Genomic DNA, 13,366 nt, shown 5'->3' with positions numbered 1-13,366 from the left:
AGATGTCGGCACACCTCCGCAGAATACAACACCTGCAAAGAGAATTTTATTTAACAAACCAGGTAAACATCATGCTTGAATAAAGCTTAAAAGAATTAAACAAAGAAATACAACAATATATATAACAAGGACATTTGTGTGCAGAAAATGAAGATGGTGAAACGTTGAAGAAGGGAAGGCAGGATAAAGGTGTCATACCCCCAAATAGGGCCGGGGAAATATGACTTTACAATATCACAACACAAGTATGTATAAACGACAACGACTCTAAATGAGACGTTTTATAACAAAATTTGAATTTTCAGCGGATAAATAATAATGTTTTACATAATGAAATTCATATGTAAATAACAAATGATAAGTCTAATATGTGGACTCCAATGCAACAGCTAACTAAGCATCATAGGGCAGCACCCAAGCTAATCTTCACCTGAGACAAACATGCTTAAAGTGTCAACACAAAGGTTGAGTCAACATCATAGGTTTAACAATCATAATAAGTTTTAGACCACAAGATTTAATTCAAAATATCAAAATATTCAATATGCCATGAGTTATAATATCGAACTAAACATTAACCCCTGACACTGTACGTGTATCGGCAATTATTATTATGTACCCCCTCGACGATCACGCCAATGGGTAGAGACGTCACTCTCAATAGGCCTACTCACAATAATTAAGCTTGCAAAATTCCAATTCCAGCAATTAACGATATTATGGCGGGGATTTGCATGTAACAATAAATACATGTTTAATAAAAGTCTCACGAAAATTGCATTTCAACTAGTTTAGGTACTTGTGTCTAAATTGTAAATCATTTAAAAGCAAGCATGTATCTCACCCCAAAGTTATAAACCAGTTATGAAATAGTAAAAATTGGGCTATGAAGTTCACCTTAGTAGCATGTAAGATATTCCACGCAAGAAGTATGAACGGAGTATGTAAACGGAGATCTCAACCTAGAGATATAACCTTTGATTAGTTAATTTCTAATAGACATAAAGTTTGTTTATTAATATAGCAAACTATATTAACAGTGACGGTTTTTGAGAAAATTCCTATTCTCAAAAGTTTCTATTTTTGGAAACCTACTATTTATGGAAAGCTTTCACTTATAGTAATCTTCTAGTTTAAGAAGTTCGGGTTATAATTCTTAACAAAGATGTTGTACAATCTCGCCCAAACTTCGTTGCTAACATGCGAGTCACTCGAATGATCTATTGTTACCGGACGCCCAGGACTCTTGACCAGAATCTAAGTCTTGGCATTCGAGATCCACAAGCGATTCCCATAGGGCAACAAGGATCACCCTAGGCCACAAGTAGCGGTGATGTTTGTAGTCTTTGTACGTTATCTTTAATTATAACCTCACGTTATAGGTATATACACATAACAAGTTATTAATGTACTTATTAGTTATATATATATATATATATATATATATATATATATATATATATATATATATGTATATATATATAGGTGATAATATACTTAGTGTAATTAAAGTGTTACTATATAGTTAGGTGTATAGATTATAATAATAATAATAGTATTACTAATTAATTAATTATTATGAATCTTATCATTACATGTTATTCATACATAAGTATTAGTTTACAATATATTTTATATTATACACAATTACTTAATTAGTATTAACCTTATATTATCCTTAAATATCCTAATAATTAATTAAATACCTAAAAATCATATACATAATTTTTATAAACTTAATTAATCATATAAATCGGTATAAAAATATTGAAAATCATGTTTATCAAAATTTTGTACTTATTTTTGTTTTTCCCCTTTATTTAATCATAAATTCAAGTTAAATTCCACATAATTATTAAATAAACTTAGATAATTACTTTTATTATTTTTATAAGTTTATCTCATCTTAACAATCTGTAGAAATATATATATATATATATATATATATATATATATATATATATATTATTTTTATATACTTTCCTTATTTATCCCTTAATTACATTATAATAGTGTTTTAAATATTCAATAAATACTAATTCAACTCCAATATTAATTCTTATAATTTTTACAGACTTCTTAATATTTATTAACCTCGGAAAAATTATATATATATTTTTATTATTAATATATATTTTTATTATGAATTTTACATTATTTTTATACTTAAATACTACATAATTCGTTTTTAACTACAAATAAAATTCCAAAAACTACTATAATTATTTTTACATGATCTAACACTGTTCTAAATACTTTTTATATAAATATTACTGATATCCATATTTTATATATATTAGTTTCATTTTTATCTATTTAAATCATACAATAATACCATTAATTATAGAATAATTGTATATAATGTTATATAAATTAATTTTTCTCATCCAACAACTTTTATAAACATAAAAACCTCTGTAAATATTATCATAACCAATTTTATGTATTTAGAACAATTAAAACCAATTTATCCTTATATATACCCATTGATTTACATATATATTTATATAAAATAGTTTCTTTGCTTTTTAACCAAAATCTTACGTACAATACTTCATAATGTATACTTAGATACATATATATCATTTTTTTATACATATATAACGTATGCATGCATACGTGCACACGTATATATATATATATATATATATATATATATATATATATATATATATATATATATATATATATATATATATATATATAATTTTTATATAAAACTTGCGTGTAAATGAAAACCTGAGTAAGTAATGATCTAGGGTTACCTTAGGGATGTTAAGAGCAAGATTAGGAGTAGGTTGTTGATGGAGATCGAACAGACCAGCAGCAGCAATGAATCGAAGCAAGAAAGTGGCAATATATATCGGTTTTGGTGAGGTTTTGGGTCACGATCACAGCAGCAACAGGGGTTGTTTTCGTGGGATTTTAAAGCAGATCAGAGGTGTTTTATGGTGGTGTAGGGCTGAGATCGGTGCAGCAAGTGGTGGTGATGTGGTTCGGTTGCTAAAAACCAAAAGTGGGAAGGGTGATGGTGATGGGTTTCACGTAAAAGCAAGAGAGGGAGGGAGAGGATTTGATGTTTGATTTGTGAATGAAAGAATGAGCCTAGGGGGTTCTATTTATACTTGTATTTAGGAATCATTAACATATTAGGATTGCTAGATGATAGACTTGAAGATTAAGATTAACTTGGAGAAAAAAATTAACTTGAGGATTAAGATGAAAGGAGTTAGATTTAGTTTAGGAGTAGGAGATGAACTAGTCTTAGTCTTGATTTAGTTTAGAATGGAAATGTTAGAGTTGTTATATAAGGAGAATGTAGTCCGCAAAAAACATCTGGCATATCATTTGAACAATTTAAAATCGCTGTTTTAAGATCCAAGTATGACTTTGTTTTCGTATCAAACACATGTATTTACTTATCCTTTAACTATAAACTCCTAGGTTTATTATCTCTTGCATTTTTACCGTAGTTAGCATTTTCTGCTACAATGTTTAACAAATACACGAACAGCAAGTAAAACAATTTACAAAAACGGTTTACAAATTCCGTCGCGAAGCGCGGGCCACAAACCTAGTTTTGTTCATTTGAACTAAAGTACATTGTCGTTTTAATATATACTTTAATTAATTTAGGTTATATATGTATTTTAAACTTATATTATATTATTAACTAAAGTCACATTTAATAATATAACCTTAATTAATATGTATATGTTGTTGACTAAAAGTAGATATTACGTCATCGTTTATTCGCCTCATATTAATTATATTTTATATAACAACCCTAGACATTAATACACATAATCATGCAGAAACCCTAGGGGTATAATAGTCAAATCAAAAGTGGAAAAGTGAGGGTTTTTATATGTATAATGGATGGTTTTATTTAAATTTATAAAATCATGAGTTCCATTATATTATATAAGTTATAATGAATTATGTTTATTTAAATTTGTTCATTCGATACAAACAAACATATCCATTACATATAAGTTATTGATTAAATTTTGTTTATATTTTCATTATCATTAAAATTATAAATCCTATTGAAAATAAATTATACTTTGTAATTAATTTAATAGCTTTATCACGATATTCGGTTCTTATGCAATCTTTGGTTGTTATAATTTTTTATCAAAAACAATTTTTATATCTTCTATATAAACTAAATTAATATTGATAATGAAGTTAAGTTTAACTTATGCTTAATTCAATTTAAAGAAATAATTCATTTTTAACAAAAATAAAAATAATTTAAAACAATAACATATCTGTAAATCAAGTTATCAATTATCTTGAAAGAAAAGTATTGAATATATGTTGACTAAATAATTAAAGACAATATTTATGATTGTCAACTTCAAACTCAAATTTAAAACTAAATTACATCCGATAATTCGAATATATAAGAATCAATACCAAAATTATAGTACTTTATAAATATCATAAAGTAATACTCAATTTTGATTCTCTTATGATAACACATATTGATTGATTGATATTTTGATTTTATATAACATCTACATATTGTTACCTGTAACATATAATTCAATAATTTTTTTTTAACAAATCCATAATTTTACGGGTCATTCACCTAATTTTGAAATAAAACTCAAAGAACTAGTATTAATTCACATCACAAATTTATAAATCACCACATACTTGTACAACAGAGAAGAGTTTTCTAATCAATCTATATTATATATTATCACCGAAGCTTGGCTTGTCTGATATGGAAATGTGATCCAACTTGGGTACTATCAACCCAGGTTCGATTCTCACTTCAAGCAAAGAGTTTTCAACCTTTGATGATACTGTCAATATCAATTCGATTCGAAAAGGTCTCTAGGGGGTTTTCCCAACTTTCGATGGTATTATCAACATCGTCGAGATTTGAGTTTCCTCTTAACGCGTGTGTAGGTGATAAATGAGAGAATTCGATGTCGATATCTCCGTTCATAAAAAATCTATACTCTATGTTAAACTAGGTTTTTAACCAGTGCAATGTACGATCATTGAAAAATTATTTATAATATTACTTGGAATTAGCTTAAACCTAAATAATACTATTAAATTTAAAGGGTTTAAGTACAAATAAAATGAATTTGTAAAATAATGAATGTATCGGAGCAACAAATATTTGAAACTATAAATGATGCAAGACTCATTTTTACATCTTTGTTGATTATACATATTAAATATATAAATAATTATATAAACCATATATATATATATATATATATATATATATATATATATATATATATATATATATATATATATATATATATATATATATATATATATGCAGGATCAATGGGAAAGTAACCAATCGGGGGGAAGCAAATTTTTTTTTTTGGCATCAAGATCACACGAAAATATGAACATTTAGAAAAGACACTTCGTGATGAATATTATTATTTAGGCGGAAAAACGATCGACAAAAATAACATTCAAGATAATATTGTTCGTGAAGAATGTGAACGTTTTTTTTCTTCATGTTTCGTGAAGTAAAATTTAGCCCGATTTAGAGTTTAGCATCAACCCAAAACACCAAACCCTAAACCCTAAACCCTAAACTCTAAACTGTTTGTGTTAAAAACTCAATCTAAATCCTAAATATAAACCCTAAATATAAACCCTAAACCCTAAATTTCTATACCCTAATATCTAAACCCTATAAACCCTAATATCTAAACCCTAATAGCTAAAACATCAACATACGCTCTAAAAACACGATAATTGTTATATATTACTTCTTCGAGCGTTTTCCCGCCAAAATAAAAATATTTATCACAAAGTGTGACGACCCGTCCAAATCCATCTGGACGAACACGTCATTCATTGATTTCATTGCGAGGTATTTGACCTCTATATGATACGTTTTGTAAACATTGCATTCTTTTCAAAAGGTACACAATAAATGAATATCAATTTCTAAGGTTTTCAACATTTGATGATTTCTACATATAGACAATCACCATAAATAATAGTTTACCATAATACACCCGTTGACAATGAAGTCAAAATAAGATACACGGTGATGATTTTATGAATGCAAAGTTTTCTTGAATAAAGCATGTATGACTCCATGCACATAGCTTGTATCACATATAAGCAAACAGCGGAAGACTTCTAGAAACCTGAGAATAAACATGCTTAAAAGTGTCAACACAAAGGTTGGTGAGTTCATAGTTTTAATGTTGCCCATAATCTGTATATAAAGGTGAATCACAAGTTTTTAATTGTTTCATCCAGAAACGTTTACCAAAATATTCTACGAAATTGAGCACCCTGGTAACTAAACTTACCGTATATGTAATTTATACCCTTTGTATAATCATCTTAATAATACACGCAAACCAACGTGTATGTACTTGTATCCATTTTGTTTAACATAAAGTGCATGTATTCTCAGCCCAAAAATATAGATTGCAAAAGCAATTAAAAAGGGAGCAAGTGAAACTCACCTTAGCAGCATATAAAGTCGTTCACCAAAATGTGACCGAAACTCGGATTACCAAATAACCGTAGATCTCAACCTAGAGAACATATGTTGGTCAATAAATGTCTATCAAGCTAGGTCAGGTCATAGTGTATCACAATCCTAATGCTCGAGATCGACATACAAAAGTTATCCAAAGTCGTTTCAAAAAGTCAATTTTGACAATAGTTTAACAAAACGAGACGTGCCTTATATAAGGATTCATTTACTCGGTTGGTAATATTCAAAAATCCAATTTATCAATCTTACAAACAAGTTGTTTAAATATTAATTGCAGATTCAAAAGCAATTCCAATTAACGTCAATCATAATTCAGTTGATCATATCTTTTGATTCGTTCACCGAAATTGCTCGATTTCTAAATGAAAAGTTATTGATTTTTCGCCAGCTTTCCAAAAACATGCATATCATATACCTTTTATCAGTAATATATGTATTTAATTCGTGATTCATCATAAACTGTTTAACGACAAAATTTAGCATACAAGCATACATAAACATATATACTCGAGCACTAGACATGGATACATTATTAATATATAAAACATAAGATATGAGTGCTTACGTATCAATATTGAGATTCAATATTGTAGGAAAGTACGTAGACACAACAGAGATGATAAACACTAGTTTGACTCACAAGCAAAACCCTCAAATCAGACCCATAACCTCCATGGCTATAACCCATAATTTCCTTAGCTTTATCCAGCTCGAAAACCCATTTTGAAATTGTTTGGCCATAACCTCGTTGTAATATTTTATGTAAAATACTAATAATAACGGTAACGATATCTGATAATACTAATACTAATACTAATAATAATAAGATTAATATTATTAATCTTAATAACAATAATAATAATAATAATAATAATAATAATAATAATAATAATAATAATAATAATAATAATAATAATAATACAGAGAGAGTAGATGGAAAGATATATGTTCGATCAAAACAGAAAACGAATGAATTTATAGGACCTGACCTGAAAAAGTACCCCATGCGATCGCATGGGGTTTGCACTGGTTTGCCATGCGATCGCATGGCTGAAAAATCCAGCTCACATCTGTTTTGTCCTACGCTTGTCGACATATTTATTAATTATATTTATAATTTATATAATTAATTATATATTATATTAAATTCACGTGCATAGTTGAATTGTAATTTTTGTTCCAATAAGGCGTACGTCATCACGCGACTTATGTCCCGGTTCCGGTTTTTCGAGTGTCCCTTCTTATGCTGTGAAAACTTGTAATTTACATTTTGGGACACGTACATTTGTCAAAATATAGCCTTAAATTATCCCTAAATTATATCACTTGAAATATAATTTATACATTTGAGTGTTTTGGTCATTTACTTCTTTAAATCATCGTCTCGCTATTTGTTAATATATATTTAATATCAAATCGTTTTTAGGATTAAGTTAATATTTTATTTTATCACCTGGTAAAATATATATATACGTTTTCATTTTGAAATAGTGTTTTACTGTAGCAAAGTTACTGTAGCAAATAGTAATTTTTGAAAACACTGTAGCATTTTTGGGTACTGTAGCAAATTAGTGTTTTATTTGTTCATCTTAAACATTTTAGTTCACTAATCTAAATATCAATCGAATTAACAAACGAATGTTACTATCGTTTACTAAATAACTTGTACTTATATATATATATATATATATATATATATATATATATATATATATATATATATATATATATATATATATATTTATATATATATATATATATGCTCATTAAGTTATATATATATATATTGTTCTTGAATCGTCGAGAACAGTCAAAGAATAATTGATTATATGAATATAGTTCCAAAACTTTCGTGACTCAACATTACATACTTTGCTTATCATGTCGGAAACATTAATCATACAAAGATTAAGTTTAAATTTGGTTAGAAATTTTCGGGTCATCACAGTACCTACCCGTTAAAGAAATTTCGTCCCAAAATTTGAGTGAGGTCGTCATGACTAAAAATAAAAATGTTTTTATGACGTATATGAGTTGATAAATAGAGTTTTATCACTGTTGGATAATATGAATAAAACAATCCAATTATTCGAAGCGTATGAGAGAAGTTATCGTAATAGAGTGAAATGAAGAATAAAGATTCATCTTAACTTTTGACGTAGTAACGATTGATTTCCGGAATTTAAGGAATAGAAAATCTTCGTAATCTAAATAAGTTTTGATTCTTCGGGAATTAAGGAGATTAAGATCTTCTTTAATTATATGCGGTCATCTGCCTCGATTGCTTTATCTGTTATTTCGCTATAAATTGACCTCTTCCGTTTCATTTGTTTTCACCACTCCTTTAAACTTCTTCCTTATTTCATACTTTCAAAAGATTGTGAAAATGCTTCATCCAGTTCTGATTCTAGATATACTCCTAACTTTCATATTTGTCATTCTTCTTTTTCATCTACCACCAGAGGAAGTTATTTTCTTCTACCACTACCTTGGGGTTATAGTATTTTTCATTCTCCCGTGTCTTTATATTGCTATACGCATTGATATACACGGTTTGTAATATATGTGTTGTTGTCAGGCTTTATATTTTTCCCTTATATTTAGGAGCTCCATTCTTTTGTTTTTCCTTCCCGACTTTAAGTCAAGCGAATAATGGTCCAGAATTCATAGGTATGGAGTTTTGGATGAACATATTTAATGTTCTGAGAAGGTAATCGTAATGGCACGATCTTGATTTGTCAAATTACCAGAATATCAGGAAAGATAGAACTATTAAGAAGATATGTTCTTAATATGTTTGGAGATTGGGTAGAATGTAAGAGTCGTGTAACATGGCACATGATGACGGTATGGATCGTGAATCATCATGTTTCATTAGAAACTCAGCATGACTTACTGTAATATAATCACGTTGATCAAGTGTCATTATATTATACTAACTCATGTTTCAGCTCCCAACACCACTTCAAAAATATTCATATTTTAAACTCGAAGGTTTCAGAATTTAGAAACTAAAATAGTTTCTTTTATGATGTTACATAGATATCGCAAGGAGAAAATTGATTTCCGATAAGAATGATTATGGAATTATCTCCAGAAATATGGAGGATATTTATAATGAAAGATACGATGATATCTTAGAATTTCTAATATCAGAGGATGATGAAGAATATTGTCCTCAAGGGTTTAGATTCGGAAGTAAGGTATTCGTTAATGGCTTCAGCAGATACTGAATCATTTGGATTCTTTGAAGGCAGGTTTATTCTTTGTGATTTGTCCACAGCCTCCTTCATACTTTGCTCAATCCGTTTTTCAGTACCAAACTTTCTCTTTTTCTGTGCTTTTCCAATACACTACTCTTTATCATCAAACTTTTGACTGTTAAGGTCGTTTACAGTTTTTGCTGCTTCATCAGCATTTTTCAAGATTCAGAGTATTGATTCGTAGACTGGTTGCTTTTCAGATTTTCAGAATGAAAGCTCATAATTCTAAGAGATGAATGTTATATATATACATATGATGTTCTAGTACAGTTTTGAAGTCAAAGTATAGATTTGAAAGATGTAGGAATCTAAGAGTGATGATATCGATTATATCTTGACTTGGATTCTGATATGTTAAAATCAGAATATGTAATTGAATTTGATGAGTATGGTTGTTTTGATTTCGATGAAAGAGTATATCTTAATGTGAAAGTAGTGAGTATAGTTGATGATTTGTTGAATCAGAATCGAAGAATGTAACATATTATTTGTGAATTTATATATATCTGGGGTATTACCTACCCGTTAAAATATTCTCACCATTAACAGTTTGTACAACAGAATTTTCTTAGTTACAATCTTTATGAGAATATACCTACATATATATTTTCTTTAGATGTAATCATGGATTTAATGAGTTAACATAATATTAATCTCATCTGGTTTTCGACTAGGACTAGAATATATAATCTCTAAAACTTTTAGAAACTACATATTCTCTGCAGAATATTTCTTCGATGAAGTTATGAATCAATACTTCATCGTTTATTGTTGTTGGTATTCCTTGGTATCTATGGTGCGTATGAGGTTGATGTTCGAGGTACAGATTGTGATGTTGAGGTGTGGGAAGCGGATGTTGTTGTTGGTGGTGGTAATGATACTGTTGGTGTTGATGATGGTGGTACTGTTGATGCCGGTGATGCTGCTGGTGTTTGTGGTATTGAGGCTTGTGATGTGGATGTTGTTGGTGGTACTGGTTATGCTGCTGGTGCTGCTGCTGGTGTTTGTAATCTTTGCAACATATTCTCCAAAGCCACTACCCGAGCGCGAAGCTCGTTGACTTCTTCTATTATACCGGGATGATCGGTGGTTCGGACGATCGGATAAATAAGATTTATAATATGGGATAGTATATAATCATGATGAGATACTCTGGAAATGAGAGAGAAAATAGTATTACGAATAGGTTCGCCGGTAAGTGCTTCAAGTTCTTCGCCAAGAGGTGAATGTGGTGGATGGAAGGGATCACCTTCTTCTTGTCTCCAATGATTAAGTAGGCTACGAACCCATCCCCAATTCATCTAGAATAGGTGATGGCTGATTGATTGATCCATTCCGGTTACACTTTCTTCAGAGTTCAGGTGAATATCCATATCGGAATAGCTGTCGGAATTTAAGGAATTTGAAGTGGATACGGGATCCATCTTGTATAATTAGATAGATGATTTTTGATATGAAATAGATTATAGAATTTAGATTGGTACTCTTCAATGCATAATTTACATATGTATATATAATACCAAAATCCTGTAAATTATAGAGAAATTTTCGGAAGATGGCAGTCAAAGTTTACTGTAATAGATATGCCAAGATATGAATTTTGTCTATCCACTATCTATGCAATCAATGCAATAAGACACGTTTAGACTTAAGATGATAGACAGGTAATTTCTGACAAGAAATGATAAGCAAAACTTTTGACATGCAGACACAGTCGAAGTCCAGACTTACTAATGCATCCTAACAACTATCAGTTAGACACACTTGAGCAAGACCTGGTTCACTAGGACCAACGCTCTGATACCAACTGTGACGACCCGTCCAAATCCATCTGGACGAACACGTCATTCATTGATTTCATTGCGAGGTATTTGACCTCTATATGATATGTTTTGTAAACATTGCATTCTTTTCAAAAGGTACACAATAAATGAATATCAATTTCTAAGGTTTTCAACATTTGATGATTTCTACATATAGACAATCACCATATGATATTGCTTTAAACATACATATTATTCGACGCAATATCATTTATATTTCATAAGTTTTTACCGTCTACAAAGACATTCAATGCGTAAATCACAAGAAAAACGACAAAAGATAATACGAGCTCGAAGTTTGAAGAAACGACGATAAAACAACAATAAACAATGGATTTAAACAATTTACATATCAAGATTTCGTTACCCGAATACAAGTTCAAGTTGAGCAAAGAAAAAGAGTTCAAATGAAAAGGTCCAAATCGATAAACGTCAACGCGGGATCAAAAGAGAACAAACATAAAAATAAAAATAAAAGAATTCTGTTTACTCTTACGTGGATCGTGTACATCTAAACGAAACGCGTAGTATTTTGCTCCTACGCGGAACGTGTAGCCTCTACATGAAACGCGTAATGTTAGGCCGAATTTAATCATGAATCACAAATGGGACGGTGGCTTTTGTGTTAAAAATCAATACTTTTAGAAGTGGTACAGCAAAAAGAAGGATATTACAGTGGATACTTTTGATCAACTCTTCAATAAAAAAAATACGGAGCACTAGTCTAAAGGATACAAGAGTGAGTACATATACCACATATAGACACACATTTTGAAGGGAACACACACAATTTATTAGTTACTCTGTAATTTCAAGTACTCCGTATAATTTAGTTCTGTATCAATTTAATTCTCAAGGTTCAAGATTAGGATAGTTTCAAATATTAAGGGTGTATTATTCGTGATTAAGGGTGTTATTGTACGCGTGAAAGGGTGTTGTTATTGTAATTTTCTACCGTTTGAAGTTAATGAAAGTGAAGAATTTTTAGTAAGTATATTCTGTTAAAATTATCGTTATTATTATATTTGCATATTTATATTTTTATGTTTACCTTAGTATAATGAGTAGCTAAATTTCCCTAGTGTTTGCTTAGATGTAGAGCCCCTAGTGAAATGGATTGTTAATCATTTGTAAAAAAATTAAAATGTAACTTGAGTATTTTTAACATTGAGCCTAGTCAAAAGAACCATTATTGTGTAATTAGGTATTTAACCCTTATCACTTAATTTATTAGATTCTAATAACGAAAGTTATTTTTATTTACATAAATTAAGCTTCAACATTAAAAGTGATCTAGACGAATTTATAAATAAGTTATTAACACTAATTTATAAATAAACTTCGGTGGTTTGGGTAATATCAATAGTTATATAATAGTGAAATTGTAATAAGGGAAACCGTTATAATTTGGGTATTGGCGAAATTCAAAACTAGATTAGGTCTCAATTTAAGTACTTGGGGAATAGTAGCTATCTAAATAGAATCCGATGAAAATTAGATTTAATTTAGCTAGTCATAACCTTATATTTATTCGAAAGAAAAATATAAAGTTTATTACTAGAACATTTTAAATAGGGCTTAAACTCAAAAACAATCCATGGATCTAGAGGTGACACATTTAAGTAAACACTCTCATTTATATATTGTAAAATTATTATCACTATTATTATTTACGAAGTATTACAGCACTAAAATATAAAAATTTACATCAAAATATTCGAATTTGTACCAGAACTGTTTGTCACATCGTATAACACATACGCGGATCGTGT

Source organism: Rutidosis leptorrhynchoides, chromosome 4 (assembly GCF_046630445.1).
Source record: "Rutidosis leptorrhynchoides isolate AG116_Rl617_1_P2 chromosome 4, CSIRO_AGI_Rlap_v1, whole genome shotgun sequence".
In the NCBI taxonomy this organism is placed as follows: Eukaryota; Viridiplantae; Streptophyta; class Magnoliopsida; order Asterales; family Asteraceae; genus Rutidosis; species Rutidosis leptorrhynchoides.
The sequence above is the reverse complement of the archived record's forward strand: the minus strand, read 5'-3'. Positions refer to the sequence as shown.